General features: G+C 37.8%; 1 long non-coding RNA gene across 1 annotated transcript in view; it reads left to right on the top strand.

Annotated features, from left to right (window-relative positions):
- Nucleotides 1-16782, top strand: part of LOC118543819 (uncharacterized) — a 273660-nt gene extending 256878 nt beyond the window's left edge. The window contains exon 4 of the long non-coding RNA XR_013447549.1: nucleotides 16695-16782. This is a non-coding gene — a long non-coding RNA (uncharacterized LOC118543819). The remainder of the gene's footprint in view (nucleotides 1-16694) is intronic.
- Nucleotides 16783-17601: the final 819 nt, after the last annotated feature.

Below are 17601 nucleotides of genomic sequence, written 5' to 3'. Positions count from 1 at the left end.
AATAAATAAAATCTTTAAAAAAAAAAAAAAAGAATAGAAGTCTGTCAACTACTCCGTCCCCTGGGAAAGTAAAGAGAGACTGGACAGGTTTCCCAGTATCGGGTCCCTGAGCCAACGTCCTGGAACTGTAGCTTCCTCTACCTCACACGCCCTCGAAGAGAGGCACAATTCAATCAATTTTTCCACCTCAGTTCCAAAACTTTCACCCTGGAAATAGCTTTCCCTGGTCTTTCCCTCCTTCTCACTGCCAACTCTGTCCCTATTCCTCTGGATCAAAATGCAATAAAGGGTATATATCCTTTATTTTTTTTTAAAGATTTTATTTTATTTATTTGAGAGAGAGACAGAGAGAGAGCCAAAAGAGGGGGGAGGGTCAGAGGGAGAAGCAGACTCCCCGTGGAGCAGGGAGCCCGATGTGGGACTCGATCCCGGGACTCCGGGATCATCACCTGAGCCGAAGGCAGTCGCTTAAGTGACTGAGCCACCCAGGTGCCCTAAAGGATTTATATCCTTTAAATAAATATGACTTAGAAACTCCTCTGCTGGGTTCAGATTTCTGACCTCTGCTCCAGCATATGTATTCTAAGGAAAAATGTTGTGAGCCTCCCAGAGTACTATACAAAATTTTACATATGTTTCTGCTATGATAGAAATTGCCATTTGCCCAAGTACTTTTTATATAAATGCCCTCAAATTTCTAAGATGGTACAGTATGTTCCACCCACTTTTGTGACAGATGGAAGAGACATTTGGAGTTGTAAAATGTCTGTATGAAGAGCAGAGCCTTCTAATGTTGTCATTTTACCTCAAACTAATATAGTTTTCTCTACCCCAGTAAGGTGCTGAAAAATAAATCAATTTTTTTTATTGAGCTCCCAAATGCTTACAGAACTTGTGCTTTTTTACTTTAGAAGCCCCCATACTCTTTCAGTGTACTTTTGTCCTAAGGCACTTTCAGTGGTCTACTAATAATGTCTTCTAGATTCTACTTTAGCTAAGACCTCATTTCATCTCAAATCCGCCTTCAATCTTGTTATTCTTTTAACAGAGTCCACATTTCTTACTGAGTGTGGCAAATTTATCCCAATCAAAATATGTCAGAAACAAATTCACCGTCTTCCTGGCCATTCATAACCAAATAGATCCTTGCTACTTTTGATCCCATAGCATACTAATACCTATTTATATATACACTATATATATACATATACTACTAATACATATTTATATATACACTACATATATATACATACACTACTAATACACACACACACACACACACACACACATTTTTTTTACTTGAATTTGAATTCCCCTTTCTGTTGATTTCCAATATCCAACGAATTCCCAGGTCTTACAGGGCTCGTAGATGTATTTCTTGTATTTTATCTGCTCTATTTTTCGATATTTGCAACTACCTATTTAAGGCAAATGCCATTTCAGACCCGAACAGTTGGAAAATCTTCAAAGTCCTCTCCCTGATCCTTAAACGCCGAGAATACCACTTTCAGAATAATCTGTCTAAAATAAAAATTTTCACTGTATCACTGTGGTGCTCTAAAATATTCAATAGTTCTCCATTAGTTAAAGAACAAAAATCAAACTCTTTATCTGCTTCAGGAATTGCTACCCCTTCTCCTGCAATTCTTTATGTGCAGCTAAACTGAAAGTCATGTAGGAAAGTGGAAGAAGCCTTGGAATGGGAATTAAGAGAACTGGATTATATTATTGACTTGGTTTCTGACTGGCATACAATCACTGGCGAATAGTGCAATCTCTCTGATTTTTCAGACTCGTTCATGATATCAGGGGATGGGTTCAAGGATAATGGTCATAGTACATGGAATTCCTCCACAGTCTTAAATTCTATGATTGCAAAATCTAGAGTTCTACTCATTATTCCAAGAATATCTTATTCTACTTTTACAGAGTTGAATTCACACTACACATACTATATGCCATTTCCGTCACCTGGATTGTCTCTCTTTTTTTCTTATTTCCTGTTTGAATAATGTTTCCCTTTCAGGCTCTGCCTCACGTTCCAGTATACCCATAAGAGCATTCCAGATTATCACAATGAATTCTCCATTTTCTGAACTTCGTCATATTCTATAGCACTCATTTTTCTTATCACTGATTTTCAATCCCTGTCTCAACTTTAACACATATAACACATACTATTTAACATATGTTTCCCATTTTACATAATTTAGAGTTGCTAATACCTTGGCCACTCCTCAGTACATCTCAACCATTACATTTCACTATTTCAATACTGTTTGATTATTAGTCCCATTATCTCGGTAGAGCCCAAATGATGATTTCTTAAATCTCTTGGTCACTAAGTTTACTTGTTTTCGTTTCCAACAAATTTGACCATATTTTTTGGCCTTAGTCATACTCTTTTATCCAGTTGCACTGCTTTTGTTTTCTTCTTTTTTAGATGGGTTTGAATTCTCAGTAGTGATCACGTATCACATCATTGCTGGAGTTTTGTTAGGAGGGATTCTGAAGTTACCTCCAGGCTCAGCAGGAAGGAGTACCACAATGGATCAGCAGTTTCTCCTCTAGTGTAGATGTGGGAAACGGCACCATAACTGCAGTTCCTATACTAGCCCTCGGTCCTCAGTGTTCACTGCCCTATTGTATGGCATCCATACACTAGAAGGCAGCAGGAAAGCACAGAAAGGGCTTTGGAACTGTAGACATAGGAATCTAGCTTGGTTAGAGTGTGGGCTCTCTCCCACTGCCATTGCATGATTTCGGCAACTAACAATCTCTCATCTTCAGTTTCTTGATTATAAAATGGAGTTTCACGTACAGTTCTAGACATCCTATAGGATTATTGAGTATCATTTAAAATAATATTTGTGAAACTATTCCATAAACTGATGACATAAAAATATTAGACATTTCTATTTTTGCCTTTTGGAAAAAAAGAGGAAGTATCATAATCTTATATTCCAATAAAGCAATATTAGCATATTGATACATTTCTTTTCCTTTGCTTTCTCATACATCTTTTACAACCTGGTTAAAATCATATTAAATATATTTTATCCTTGTTTTTAATTTAACACTATTTCATAAGTAGTTTCTCTATTTCCATATGATTTTTTTAATAAAAACCATCATTTTAATGATTGTATAACATAATCATTTAGTGGATGTGCCATAAATCTCTGAAATCTCTGCTGTTCCTATTATAATTGTAAATATATCTCCTCCTTATTTTTTTTTCCCCGTGTGAAATTAAGCTGGTTATTTGGTACAGATTCGCTCGGTTTAGGAATGTCACATTCATTCATGGATCCTGCACACATTTATTGACTATTTACTGCCAGGTACTGAGTTACATTCTAAGTTTATAGTGGTGAAAAGAAAAATTGTGGCTTCTGTCCTTACAAAAATGTATAGTCTTATGGGAGAAAGCAGGGACAGATATTTAAAAAGTGAATACAAATTACTATAGAATTTCAGATTATAATAATGTTATGAGTGAAAAAAAACATAGTGTTATGAGAAGAAACATTTGAAGAATTAGAGAGTAGTACTTATTTATAATTGTGTTAAGGGAGAACACTTTTCTGAGAATGTGTCATTTCTGAAAGACTAAAAGAAGACAGAATAATGAAAATCCGAGAGAATACGATTACAGGCAAAGTGAATTATATGTGCCAAGGCCTGAAGTGGGAACTTGCTAAGAGGGTTTAAGGAATGAAGCAAGAGGACATTGTTGTGACTGGAGTTCAGTGAACAAGGAGGAAATGACTGGAGATGAAGCTGGAGTGAGATCATGTGGCATGTTAGGCATTGTGTTGTCATGGAATGTGGATTTTATGTTAGGGGTAACAAGATTTGATAGGTTTTAAAGAGGGCAGAGGCATACCCAACTTTGGCTGCTTTTTAGAGAATAGCTGGGGATATATGAGAGTGAATGAAGGCAGAACAGTAAAACTGATTACAGGAAGTCCCAAGTCGGAGAAAATGGTGGCTTGCTCTAGAAAGTGGAAATAGAGGTGGAAAGGAAAAGATGAATTCAAAAATATGCTTTGGAGGTAGAACTGATAGAACTTGTGTGAGAGTGGATGTGGGGTTGAGCAAAGGTTGACTACAAGAATGACTCCTTTACAAACTGTTGTGGCTTTGTCATGTGTCAACTTGGCTACACCAGATTCTGTTCCCAGATTCCCCTTTGTGGATGTTTGTAGTTAGGGTAGGCCACAGAGAGATTCTTGGGAGATTTGGGAGGCAGAAAGGAAGCCATTAGTAGCTCACACGCATTATCGCTAATCCGCTGAGTCACCTCCTTGGCGTGAGGCAGGGGCTGGGCCTGCAACTGCTCAACTTGCCTGTAGATCCTTCTTCAGCTTCTACAGCTCTTGGGCCAAGTTCATAGCAATACGATACAGGGCCCTGGCTTCTGCATGCCGCCCATACCATCAAAGTCAAAGGTAACAAGAAATGATATGAGGGTCTCTAGCCTTTGCCTGATATCTGATGTTACACCCACCTTCCCTTCATGACTGCCGGCCCTGTGGACTTTAAGCCCTAACATCAGACACAAAGACAGCAGCCTTATTTATAGAGAATGTTTGACCAGCTCTCTCAATTGTATAAGGTTAAATCCCTATTATAGTTCCCTTTATATGCAAAGATATATGAGATATCTATATATAGCCCCTAGTGATTCTGCTTCTCTTACTGAACCCTGATTGCCACGTATAACAAAATACTTGTTTTCATCTATAGAAAATTGCTTTGCTACTGTTGAGGGGAACAAATGCACCTTTATTTGTAGAAAAAAATATGCTATGATATTAATGCTTTATTTAAGAGAAAACTGGGCTCTTACTAGAGTTATGGGAAGAGTAAGGTCAGGTTCATGGGCCTGTTAACTCCTAGAAGTTCAAAAAACTTTGTAACACTAGTATGCTAGCAAAATCTGTGCATAATGATAGGAATAAAAGTAAAAGAAAAGGTGGGGGGGTGGGAGGAAGGAAGAAAGGAAAGAGGAAGGAAGGGAGTGAGGAGAGGAGGAAAATTGTTTTGAAAAAGAGCACCATATATAATGACTAATTTTAAAATATACCAAATAACTAGTTATGAAATATGAAAAATATTTTGGAAGGAGAGGTTTTTTTTAAACTTCGGGGGGTTTTTGTTGTTTTTGTTGTTTTGTTTTGTTTTGTTTTTAGGGAAGAGGGTATCTTAGAGATTCCCAAAAAGAAAACACTTTTAGTTAACTAACTATGACAATTTGAGCGCTGTTGACTCCACAGGCAGAAATTGTTGTATCTTAGAAGAGAAAGGGACCATTAAAGAAAAACATACCATTTCACTAAAATATCATTTCAGTGAATCGATGTCAAGTTTCAAAGGCTTTAAAAGGCATCACTGATGAAAAAAGTGCCTAGATTTTAGTCAAATGATCTTTCTGTCGCCAGACTATGACAACTTTAGACAATATGTTGAGAAAATGAATGCAGCCCAGGTTAGAAGCAAACCAAAGTTACACTCCCTTCCATTGTTACTTTAGCAAATGCATGCACCACATCTGTGCTTACATTGGATGATAAAGCATTCATATTTACAATCACAGGAGGACAAGACACATTCCCACCCATACTAATTGCAATATCTGAGATTGATAATAATAAAAATTAGTCTTCTCATTGTTCAAAGAGCCAAAGAAATTGTTCCTTCGTTCTAAAGTACTCATAGCATTTGATATTTCAGCATCTTAATAATACATCTGCATAACGCTATTTTAGCGCCTTTATTGCATATAGAATAGATTAAACATGAATCAGAATATAGTATATACTGCTAACTTTAGTTCATTCATACAAATACTTATTAAGAACCTGTGTATGCCAGGTATTGCACTAGAGACTAAGAGTTCAAAGATGAATAAATCTACTCCTGGTCCTCAAGTAGCTGATAGATTAGTGTTAGCTAACTGAGCCATTCACTGAGTAATCCTAAAATATCTGCTCTTCTGCCTAAATCTAATTAACCTGTCTTCAATTTCTCACTAGAATTTTGAAAAATAAATATGATTTAAAATTGCTTGTCAAGGCTTCCATGGAAACTGAAGTATTCATTCTACGTTCAAGGCAGGATTGCATTCCCTGCTCCCTTTAAAGATAGGATTGGCCATACCTGCTTTCCCCAGTGAAGTGGACCCAGTGGTGTCCTGGAGCTTATATTGGCTTTTACCAGCACAAATTTGGTGAGCCTATAGATGAAAATAGCCATTATTAACAACTAAATTACATAAACTGAGAAATAATTTAAAATTTAAAACAAAGATAATAAATACCCAAATGCATCACTTCCTAATTATTTCAGTACCTTTTACTATCATGTACGTTTTTGAGGGTATTCTGGCCTATTGTCTATATGGTGAAAATGCTATATGATGGTCTGTATTTCTTCCTTACTCCATGGTAATCATGTTGGTAACTTGAAATCAGTCACAGCGGGAGTACTTATACTCAGATATTTGCAAACACTACATATTAGTGTGGTTTTTTTTCCCCTCAAAAATCTGGGTAATGAACATTTTCTAGAATAATCCTGAGTGGGAGTGTAATGTGTCATTTCTAGGAATAACCTTCCTAGCCAGTGTGCATCCTTCTTCCTGCTGAGGTGAGCATGGAAGTATGTGTTGAGTTAGAGCTTCCATCAGCCTGGATCGCTGAGTCGCTATGAGGAGTAGAACGTGTGCCCTCCAACCCCAATCCACAGACCCACACTGGACTTGTGGCATGAAAAAGAATTAATTTCTTTTGTTTTTTCTCTTTGTTACCATAGCTGGTCTTGACTGATAAAAAACAATAGTAAAGTATTTCCAAAATACTTTTTTTTTTTTCCAGAAAATGATACCAGTACAATAGCATAACACTTACTGCTATGCCCACAGTTGGACTTCTGCTCCATACTACTCATCTTCATTTTTTTGTTGGCAATTGTCATCTACAAGGAGAAAATATTTGCTAACATAGTAACTTTTCCTAAAAATTCCATTTCTTTAAGTTCAGCTCACTGAGTTGGTCCTTCAGATGGTCTCCTTTTATCTATTGGTCTGATTGTAAACAACTCATATCTGGGGAACCTGGATGGCTCAGTCGGTTAAATGACCAGCTCAGTCTCAGCTCAGGTCTTGACCTCAGGGTCATGAGTTCATCCTCCATGTTCGACTCCACACTGTGCTCCGGACATGAGCCTACTTAAAAAAATAATTAAAAAAAAGAACCAACTTATGTCTTAAAATCTAATAAGTGTGGAGTTTGGGTGTTACTTATTTTCTTATTTGCTAGTTACACTTACCTAAAACTCTGCTCATTAGAAGGCTGCTGATTAAGTTGGACCTAGTCACCACTGTGGAAAAAAAAATTCAAAATTCCAACATGATCATAGCCCTCATAACTCACGTTGAAATTTGAGAGCCAAAAAATTAAGACAGTGAGAAGTAGAGATGAGACAGGGAGAGGGAAAGGGGGAAAGAGAGGAATGTGCTTTCAAAGAAGTTGAAAGTAATAGTAACTCAGAGTTGCATCAGAGACAAGGTATATAAAGATTTTCCATATTTGAGAGGTTTTCTTCTTTTGAAAAAAAAATTTTTTTTAAAGATTTTTTTATTTATTTATTTGACAGAGAGAGAGATAGCGAGAGCAGGAACACAAGCACGGGGAGTGGGAGAGGGAGAAGCAGGCTTCCTGCCAAGCAGGGAGCCCGATGTGGGGCTCGATCCCAGGACCCTGGGATCATGACCTGAGCCGAAGGCAGGCACTTAACTGACTGAGCCACCCAGCGGCCCCGAAAAATGTGTTATTTTTTGAAAAGTACAGAATTAAGCCATTTTAGTCAATATTCCTAAACTAAGAAAGTGTCAACATCTGGAAGCTATCAAGATAGACCTAACATTACAAAGATGGTGAAAATACAAGGATTCCAAAAGAATGAGTTCAAGAAGCTAGAACTGGAGCTGGTTGGCTGGACAAAGGTCCCTTATACACTGGGTATAGAAAAAGGTTGGGCCTGACTGAAAGTGTAGGAGAAAATGGGAATACTGCCTAGTGTTATTCACTGTTGATATAAGCTTGTCTCTCATAATCGATTGTAGAATGAAGACAGTTACCTAATTTATTCAGGAAAAAATTTTTTCTAAAACTACCTAAATAACTAAAATTATTATTATATACATGAATAGAAGTCAAAAATTGAGTTATTAAAATTATTTAAAAACAGGAAGCGGAGCCTGACTTGGCACCAATCAAGCCCAGTCCCCTAAATATGACCTTGATGAGCCTTCTCTGCATTGTTCAAATACATTGTTTTGTTTTTGAATTTTACTCTTCCATAGGTAAATAACCTCTCTGCTCCCTGGGTCCTTTGCTTCTACATTCTTCCTCAAATGCTCAAATCTCCTCTAACCCAAGTAAATCTTCTACTGGTACTGGGTCCTACAAAGAAATATTGTCTTTTTCCACCGAAGTATCATGGTTTGCCAAGAAGAATCGACGCTCTAGTGTTTTCTAATCCTGACTGGATTCAAGCAGTTAGTCATTAAGCTCTCTAACAGATTGACAGAGTTGAAGTTGTGGTTCCCGAAGGGCAATAGCTAACAAGTTATTGCAAGCAGTTTGGTCAACCATTTGGCTATCAAATAGTATCTATATATTGACAAAATGACATTTCATACACTGTGTTTCCCATGTATGCAGATACTATTTGAGAAATTAGAAATTTATTTTAAAATATTCCTGAATTTGAACTAATCTTTTGAGCATTTAATCACTCAAAATTAAAAATGTGATTTTTATTATACAGAATTGCTCAATTTAAAAATAGTGCCTTTTTCTTTAAATATTTTTATTTTTTTATTAAAACAATGGTTATGTAGTTGCTTAGAAAGCTAACTATTCTAACTGTTCTGTTTCTGCCCCTTATCAGTAATTATTCTTCAAACCACTCTCCATTTTCCAGAATTTGGTGAAATTCTGTCATTCAGTGATACCTTTTTTTTCTTTGCCAGGTATTATGGATTTAACATCTTTGTATTCTTTACCATAATTTTATTTATTTTTATTTTTATTTTATTATTAACATATAATGTATTATTTGTTTCAGGGGTACAGGTCTGTGATTCATCAGTCTTACACAATACACAGCGCTCACCACAACACATACCCTCCCCAATGTCCATCACCCAGCCACCCATCCCTCCCACCCTCAACTCCAGCAACCCTCAGTTTGTTTCCTGAGATTAAGAGTCTCTTATGGTTTGTCTCCCTTTCTGGTTTCATCTTGTTTCATTTTTTCCTCTCTTCCCCTGTGATCCTCTGCCTTATTTCTCAAATTCCACATATCAGTGAGATCATATAATTGTCTTTCTCTGATTGACTCATTTCGCTTAGCATAATACACTGTAGTTGTGTCCATGTCATTGCAAATTGCAAGATTTCATTTTTTATGGCTGAGTAATACTCCACTGTGTATATACATATACCACATCTTCTTTATCCATTCATCTATAATTTTAGATGGACTTCTGTTAAGAAAAAGATAAACAAATGTTCTCAAGCTACCATATCTAACCAGAGGTCTCTTTAAAAATTTTTAATGTCAAGATCTCTTGCTTGGAAACATTAGGAACCACTGGTGAAGAGGAAGAACCACAAGGGAGAATCAGGAAACTTAGATCTACCTTGGCTTTTGCTCCATCTGCTACAGGATGGTTGTGAACCAGCTACCTGAGCTTCCTGTGCCCGTTTGGTCCTCTGTGAAATGAACACTCAGGCTAGATGGTCTCTAGGTCTCCTCTTCAGTGGTACCGCACTCCACTTGACAAATAGAATAAGGATGGGCAGGCCTCCTACCTACATAAGATACCATCAAATTGGGGAACAGGAAGAGAAACAAGACAAGGTGCTAAGGAACTACTGCCCAAGTTGAATGGAGAAGCAGAAAACAAGGTGCTGGTAGAAGAAAGGAATCTTGAAGCTGACAGAGTCAAAGTTGAGGCTTATATAAATATTAAAGAAGCTTGTGTCAAGATCCAAGGCATACATGGACGTGGTCCTAGCATGAAAAGAAAATTGACTTGGCAGGAATGATTTAAACAGAACAAGAAGGAGAAAAGATGGGAACCAAAGGCCAAGAAGTAGGTGGTTGTGGTCATTAAAACAGGAAATAACTGAAGCCTGGATATGGATCCTGGCAGGGGGAAGCGCAAAGAGAGATTATGTCTCACTTAGAATGATAGGGATGAATGCAACCATATCCCTTAATTATTTTTTCTGTAAACTACACTGGGGTGTTTCTAATATAGAGAAAACTAAATGTTTCTAATAAAGGGAAATTCTAAAAGAGTTTAGTGAGAGATGAGGCTAGCGGGTTAGAAATATGAGTTCTGAGTGAATGCAGATGAATCTGAAAAACAAAAACAAAAACAAAACAGAAAGAAAACTCTGAAAAGGCTAAGCAAAATAAACAGCGATTTCAACTGGCTGGCTTTCTTCCTTGCGTTTGTGAGTCTAGATAAGAAGCTTTGTGGTGGTGGAAGGCAGTGAAGCTTTAATTGCCTATTAACTGGCTCCTTCTGTTTATATCCTTTCTCTACTCTGTCGTCTATCCCCTGACTTGGCCACTGCCGCCTATGCTAAATGGATTCTGATCAGCTAAAAATCACACAGTAATTTAAGCTGGAAATTTTAGTTAAATCCAGTCAATTCCCCAACATCTTTTCAAAAGGATGAAGGTTTTAATCAGTACAATACAAGCCATGGGGAATATGGGAGAGATCAGGTCAGAATGTGGGTCAGAAAAACTATAGAGGAAGTGCTAATGGGATAAGGACGCCTGAGCTTTTTATCTTATTAGCGCTTCCCATGTCAAATTAGCAAAATGGTTCAGGCACTAAAGTGTTGAGATAAAATGTTCATATGGTATGTGTTCCCCAGAAGGATTCTCTGTGAGCCTCTTCTAAGGAGATTCAACTTTTCTTCTCTTTTCTTTTTTATCTTCAGAGGTAAGTGCAATTATGTAAGCTAGACACATCTACTTTGTATCCCAGTGACCTCTGTGGAAATACCGATTAATCAGCAAGACCACTGCATTACAAAATTCCAGGGGGCACCATTCACAAAGAAGCTGACGTGAATGGTGCCCCCTGGAGTTGTGCAATGCCGTGGTCTTTTATCCAGATAAATTTCCTTGTTGTAAAATGAAGTAAAAGATACATATTCCAGAAGCGGCACCTTGAAAATAGACTCATTACTTAGAGTAGTGGTATTTGTTTAAATAGCAGGGGTGCACATCAGTGTCATCTGAGTATCTTTTTCCGCCTTTTTTTTTCCTATGGAGGCATGATTGACATGTGACATTATATTAGTTTCAGGTGTACGATATAATGATTCGTTATTTTTATGTTTAAGTTGAAAAAGGATCACTGCAGTAAGTCTAGTTAACATCCTGAGTACCTTTTTCAATATTCACATGCTAGGCCCCTTTCCAGTCCTATCTTTCGCATCACATGGATAAATAATTAGACTTCTATAGGATGTAGAAAGTTATTTTAAAAAGCCATTAATTCAATTAATATATATTAAGAACTTTTCATAGGCCAGACACCCTAGCCTTCTCTAAGTTAAATGACATAATGGAAGTAAAGCACTTGGAACAGTTTTAGCTCTGAATATCACTATTATTATTCTTGAACATACTAAGCTCCTTCTTGCCACAAGACTTTTTTTTTTTAAAGCTACGGTTTCCCTCTATCTTAGCGTGTTTCTCCCCTTTCCATACCCTTACCGTCCATAGCTTAATTTTTTTTTTTTTTTTTACCCTCCAGGCCCCAGCTTAAAAATCACTGCCTAACTGTTTTAGCTAAAGTAATTTCTCTCCTCTCTCTCTATTTGTACCTGTCTCAGCTCCACATTGGTTTCCCACATAGCACTTATCACCACTTGTCAGTATCTTATTGATTTATTTACTTATTTATTGTCTGGCTCACTCAAGGATGGGTAATCTATGAGGTGGGGGAAGTGTGTAAATATTGTAGGACCTCAGACAATCTTTATTAAAAGAATACGTGAATAACTGATTGATCACAGCACTTCAATTTTCCCAAGAAAAATTCAGTATTCAGTTCACCTGGAAGTCTGCTCATTTTTTTTTTCCTGTGCTTTTGAGTCAAATTGTGAAACCAATTTTGATGGGAGGCAGTCAGTGTGTTTACTGATTTCTTTTCAAATTTGAGAAAGGTTTGCATTCAAGAGAAACGTGTTGCCACGTAAGTGACAATTTCTTAATACTTGTGGGAGTAGTAGCCTCGTAAGACTCTGATGTGCAAGCTCCTCGTGGTATCACAGCAAACACTCTGCAGCCCAAAGTCAAAATATGGAACGTTCAATTATTGTATGTGAACATATTCCTGATTCAATCACACAAATAATACAGTTTGTGTAAATGACACTATAGATGCCCATATGTTCTAATTTTTTAGAAAGAGATGGTTTCTAGGGTGTTACCTCTACCAAATTTCATTGACTTAGACACTATCAGATGCAATAAATAGAGACTATTATGCCCTGTGTAATATATAAAATGTATACAGCATTGTTTTGCTGTGACAAAAATCAATGACACTCACACTGGTTGAATTTTTACCACTGACTGACGTTCATCCACAGTGGCCATGATGGCGGAGTCAAGTGGTAGATGTAAAGTTGTCTAATCCAGCCCCTTAGCAGGCAAATGGGGAAAGGAACTGATTCCAAGAGAAGGTTGTGTGGGCAGTCACATACCTCAAAATCAATCTTCTCCATTTACCAGCACAAAAAAATATCTGTAACAATAAACATAAAATAATGATTTGGGGAAAATGCATCTTGCTTCATGTAAACTTTTTATCAAAATACACACTATCTCACTATATATAAGACTATATATATTTCCTTATGTATCATCACATTCTTTGAATTTATGAAGAGGAACAGTTTTATTCTAAATAATCTTCCTAGTTTTAATTTTTCCTCTGATGTATACAGAGGTATGCATTTCTGGGGTAATATGAGGAACATTATTTCAATTCTACTTTCTCTTTTCCAGCTTTCAGAATGTCTAAGTCTCCTCGGGCGTGATTTCCCTGACTTAAGTTTCACTGGATAACTAAGAGCCATTCCTTCCTTGATTATCCTTGGTCCACAGTAAATATCTTTCTTTTTCTTTCCCTTTCTTCTCTTCCACCTTTTCCTTTTATCTTCCAAAAACCCATTATTATTTTCTCTAAACAACAATTCTCAGTTTCTTTTGTAGTTACACAACTGTTGTGAATATTAATGGTATCCTTCAAGGGGTATTATTTATAGCAGGAAATATGGGTCTTTGATCAGTGTTTTTTCTTAAATAAAAACCTCATGCACTGTGGGTAGATTGTGTTTCTCTTATGTTGGGCATTTCGTTGCTCATTTCCATCTTTCCTTATATTACAGAGTTGGAGGCCATTGGAGACTTTTAAGTTGTTCTTTTTAAAAAGCCTTTTTCCCCTTTATTATGTGATCTCTCTAATGCTGGCCCTGTGTATGGTGATGTCTGTCCTGGTTGGAAATCCTTTCGCTACACTCCCTAAAGGCAGCAAGTGATTCAGGGGCGAGTGTGTAATTTGTTTTGTACCGTGGAATTCCTGCCATGCCTATATGTATTTAGACCACAGGCAAACCAATAAAGTTGTCATAGAAACAAAGCATTTCATGAATAAATCAATCCATAACAAACTTGTAAACTTCAAACAACCCACTGTGCCTTAACAACACATCCGTTACATACACAAAATAATCATGTTTGTAATGAGCAATGCACAATATTATTCTTTCCCATACATTTGGTCCTGTTTGCCATCTTATAAATATTCCTTAATGTATTTTTATGCAGCCTGTGGATTCCTACTGAGCTGGAATGAAATAAGTAACTCTAGCTGGGCATGATTATACTGGAAAAGCAGACTTTTAAAAATGTAGCTCATGATGAACCCCAGTTCAAACAGTATGCTCGGAATACCTACTCAGATGACCAGAGGGGACTGAAACCATGGCTAAGTGAAGTTTCCTCATTTTGATCAACTCCCAATATTCTTTTTCACTTTCCCATTTCCCTGTTTGGCTCTTAATACCTTTTCTGCATACAGTGTCTTCAGAGAATGTGGTTGGCTGGTGGGGGCAGGAAGGTTAGGGATAAGGAAGCTATTTGAAAAATGACACTGAGTATTTTAAAAAGGACGAATGGTTTCTGCCAGAAACTATCATGACTGGATTGGAGAAAGGGAGCACTTTGAGGAGGAAAAGAGAATATTATTGTGTAAAACTTAAATTCCTTGGCAGATGATAAAAGGACAAGAAAAAGGCACACATAGAGAAGGAGGTCCGTGTGATACAAGTCCTCTGGGGCTTGCTTTGGCTTCCTGAACACGACAACTTTTCTTATTTTCATTCTGACTGAAATTCTCTCTGTGGCTACATTTAGGTCCTGCTTCATAGAAATGGTACACTAGATCACCTTGTAGAGGTATCTTCTACTCCCATGAGTTCAGTTAAGGCCTTTGACCATGACTTCATTGTGACTTCTCAGCCTAATTAGACACCTCCCAAATGCCTGTAATCACAGGAGCCTTCTATCCATATTTTAGCGTGTGGATGTGAATTTTATTTTCCAATAATTGACTCCACTTTACTATGTTAAGTCTCTCTTTTTGCTCCCTCATGACATCTGAGAAGGTTCCATAACTTTTCAGCCAGTGACAGTTATTAAAATTCAGCCTAATCTATTTATAACCTTAATCCCATATTTCATTCAAAAGTCTCTCCTCCACTATCTAAGTGAGGAGGGTGGCTTTAGTCAACCTTCTTACTTTCCCTCTCTTACTCCAAGGGTTTACGTAAACCTCTGGGACATCCCTGTCCCTAGGGTCTACTCAGTTTAAGCAAGAGGATGGACAGGGCAGGCTGAGATTTTCTTATGCTACTAGGCAGGCTCTTGCTCATTCTGGTCTCTGTGCTTCTGGTGACCTCTACTACCAGCTGTTAGTCTTGCATAGGTGGTGTGCATGGTGTCCTTGGGTCCTCAAAGCCCATCAGCCACTGATGACACCCTCATAAATGGGATGCAGGTGTTTTACTGGGTGAAATAGTGTCACCCCAAAATTTGTGTGCATTTGAACCTATGAAGATGATCTTATTTGGAAATAGGGTCTTTGTAGATATAACCAAGTTAAATGAAGTCATGCTGGATTCAAGTGGGCCCTAACCCAATGACTGGTAACTGTGTAAGACAAGGGAAATTTGGACACAAAGACATAGGAGAGGAGATGCCCTGTGAAGATGGAGGCAGAGACAGGAGTGATTCGTCTACAAGGCTAAGACCACTGAGGATTTCTGACCACCACCAGAAGCTAGGAAAAGGCAAAGAACAATTCTCCCCTAGAGTCTTCAGAGGGGAGCATGTCCTGCCAACACATTGATTTCGTACTTCTAGCCTCAAAAACTGTGAGAGAATAAATTTCTATTATGTTAAGCCCCCAAGTTTGTTGTACTTTGTTACAGTAGGCTTGGGACACAAATAGTGGGCTCCATACCTCAGACTCCCTTTTTGGATAGAAAAAAAGAAGCCAGGGCCTCTCAGTATCCTTACACACCTCCAGATCAGTGTTCCAAACTGAAGTCATTCTCTTTCCCTAAATCTGTTCTTCCGTGTGTATATCTAGCTCAGGGCTGGTGTTCCCCACCTCTGTGACTCCAGCCTCACCCTTGAAAGTCATCAGTTCTACACTTCCCTCTCCCTTACATCATTCCCTCCCCACACTGTTAATTCTTCATTTCCTTCAGAGTGAAATCCAGTTTCTTGAGGTTTTTATGCCTTCATGGTTTGCCGTGTGACTAGCTCCCTCGGCTTCACCGGCAAGCATATCTGTACATGATACTTTGCTTCTTGTGTTAGACTGCCTGTAGCCCCTCACCCATGCCAGCTAAGGGGATGAGCTCTCTGCTCCTTCTCTGGGCCCCAACAGCACCCCGTATAAGGTAATCACACTGATGTTTTCTGCTCTGTCTCGCTAAACATTAAGGTCATCAGGGCAGGTGCTTGGCCTTATTTACATTGAGGTCATCAGGGCAGGTACTTGGCATTATTTATTTATCTCTGTTCCCCTTAAGAAAAAAGGGAAAGCCTGTTTGGAGAAATGAAAGGAAGAAATGCGCGATGTGAGTAGAGGTAGAGCCAAGGGAGAAAGCTCAAGAAAAAGGGGTTAAAACTAAAGAAAGAGTAGCCTATTATGATGGGTTACTTCAACCCCCCTGGAATGTCAGTTTTCCACAAACAGTAAAGGGATTCATAAGAGGTATGTAATAAATACATGATAAATGGCAGAACAAATGATAACATACACAGATGGCTTACTATGTATCAGACCTATGCTAAGCACTTAACCTGCATCTCTTCCTTAATCTACGTGACAGCCTCATGAGAAATATGTTTCCTTCTTACTAATGAAGCAAATGGGGCTCTGAGACATTAAGTAAATTTTCCAAGGTCACACACTTAGTAAGTGGAAATGGAATTTGAATCCAGGTGTGTCTGAATCGGAAGATTATGATTTTAATGACTAAGATGTGTTGTCCTGTTGTGTTACACAGGTTCTGATCGTTATGGAATATTCTTCTACAACTGAGAAAGTGCAGCTACTGAATGCGGTTTTCCCCTTATTGGCACAGCATCGATCTAGAGTCGGTAAGGAATATCTTCATTAAGGCATATTCTGCCCAAGTTTCATACCTCAGCAATTTATTTAATCTTTACATCATGGAGAAATGTGGTAAACATTTTTAGGAGATTAAGGAGAAACTTTTAAACATTTATGATGTGTATTTCCTTAAATGTAAAACAGAATTGTTATTGAGAGTTGCTGTATTACATGAAATAATGGAAAAGACTAATTTCCTTGTCTTTTCTCCACTTTCTCTGGAAATAAAAAGATCAAGGAATTTTAACTATGGTTTGCATATAGTACCTGATAATTTATAAAAATGCCTTCATATCTACTTAATCTCATGGGAATAGAAAATTCATATTAAGATATATTTCATGTAAGATCTACTATTAGGAGTAATGCATCTGACCAGCATATGTGGAGGGCTGAAAAGATACAGCTTCTGAGGGGTCCTCACCATTAGGCTGGGCCAGATATCCCAGGGCAGTAAGTGCCAATTCAGTTCTGAGCAGATACCGTGCTCTTGGCACCCCCAGCCTCCCAGTGATCACTCAACAACCAGCTGTGGACCACTGAGGACATCAGGGTCAACCCCAATCCCCAGGGAAGCCTCATGAGATGAGGATAGTATAAAAAGACTTGCTCTGGCTTATAGTTGTCTCGGATTTTGGTTTCAAAGAATCTAACTTAGACTTTAGACTCTTAAAGTTCTCTGGGTCAAAAGCAAAATCCAAATCAGATTCTTAACCTGAAGTACATATATGCATTTTTTTCTCAGTAGAATAGCCATAGGATTCAACACATTTTCAAAGTGGTTTATGAACCAACAATGG

The sequence above is a fragment of the Halichoerus grypus genome, chromosome 5, assembly GCF_964656455.1.
Source record: "Halichoerus grypus chromosome 5, mHalGry1.hap1.1, whole genome shotgun sequence".
Classification (NCBI taxonomy): Eukaryota; Metazoa; Chordata; class Mammalia; order Carnivora; family Phocidae; genus Halichoerus; species Halichoerus grypus.
Note: the sequence above shows the minus strand (reverse complement) of the source record. Positions and strands in the feature narration are given on the sequence as shown.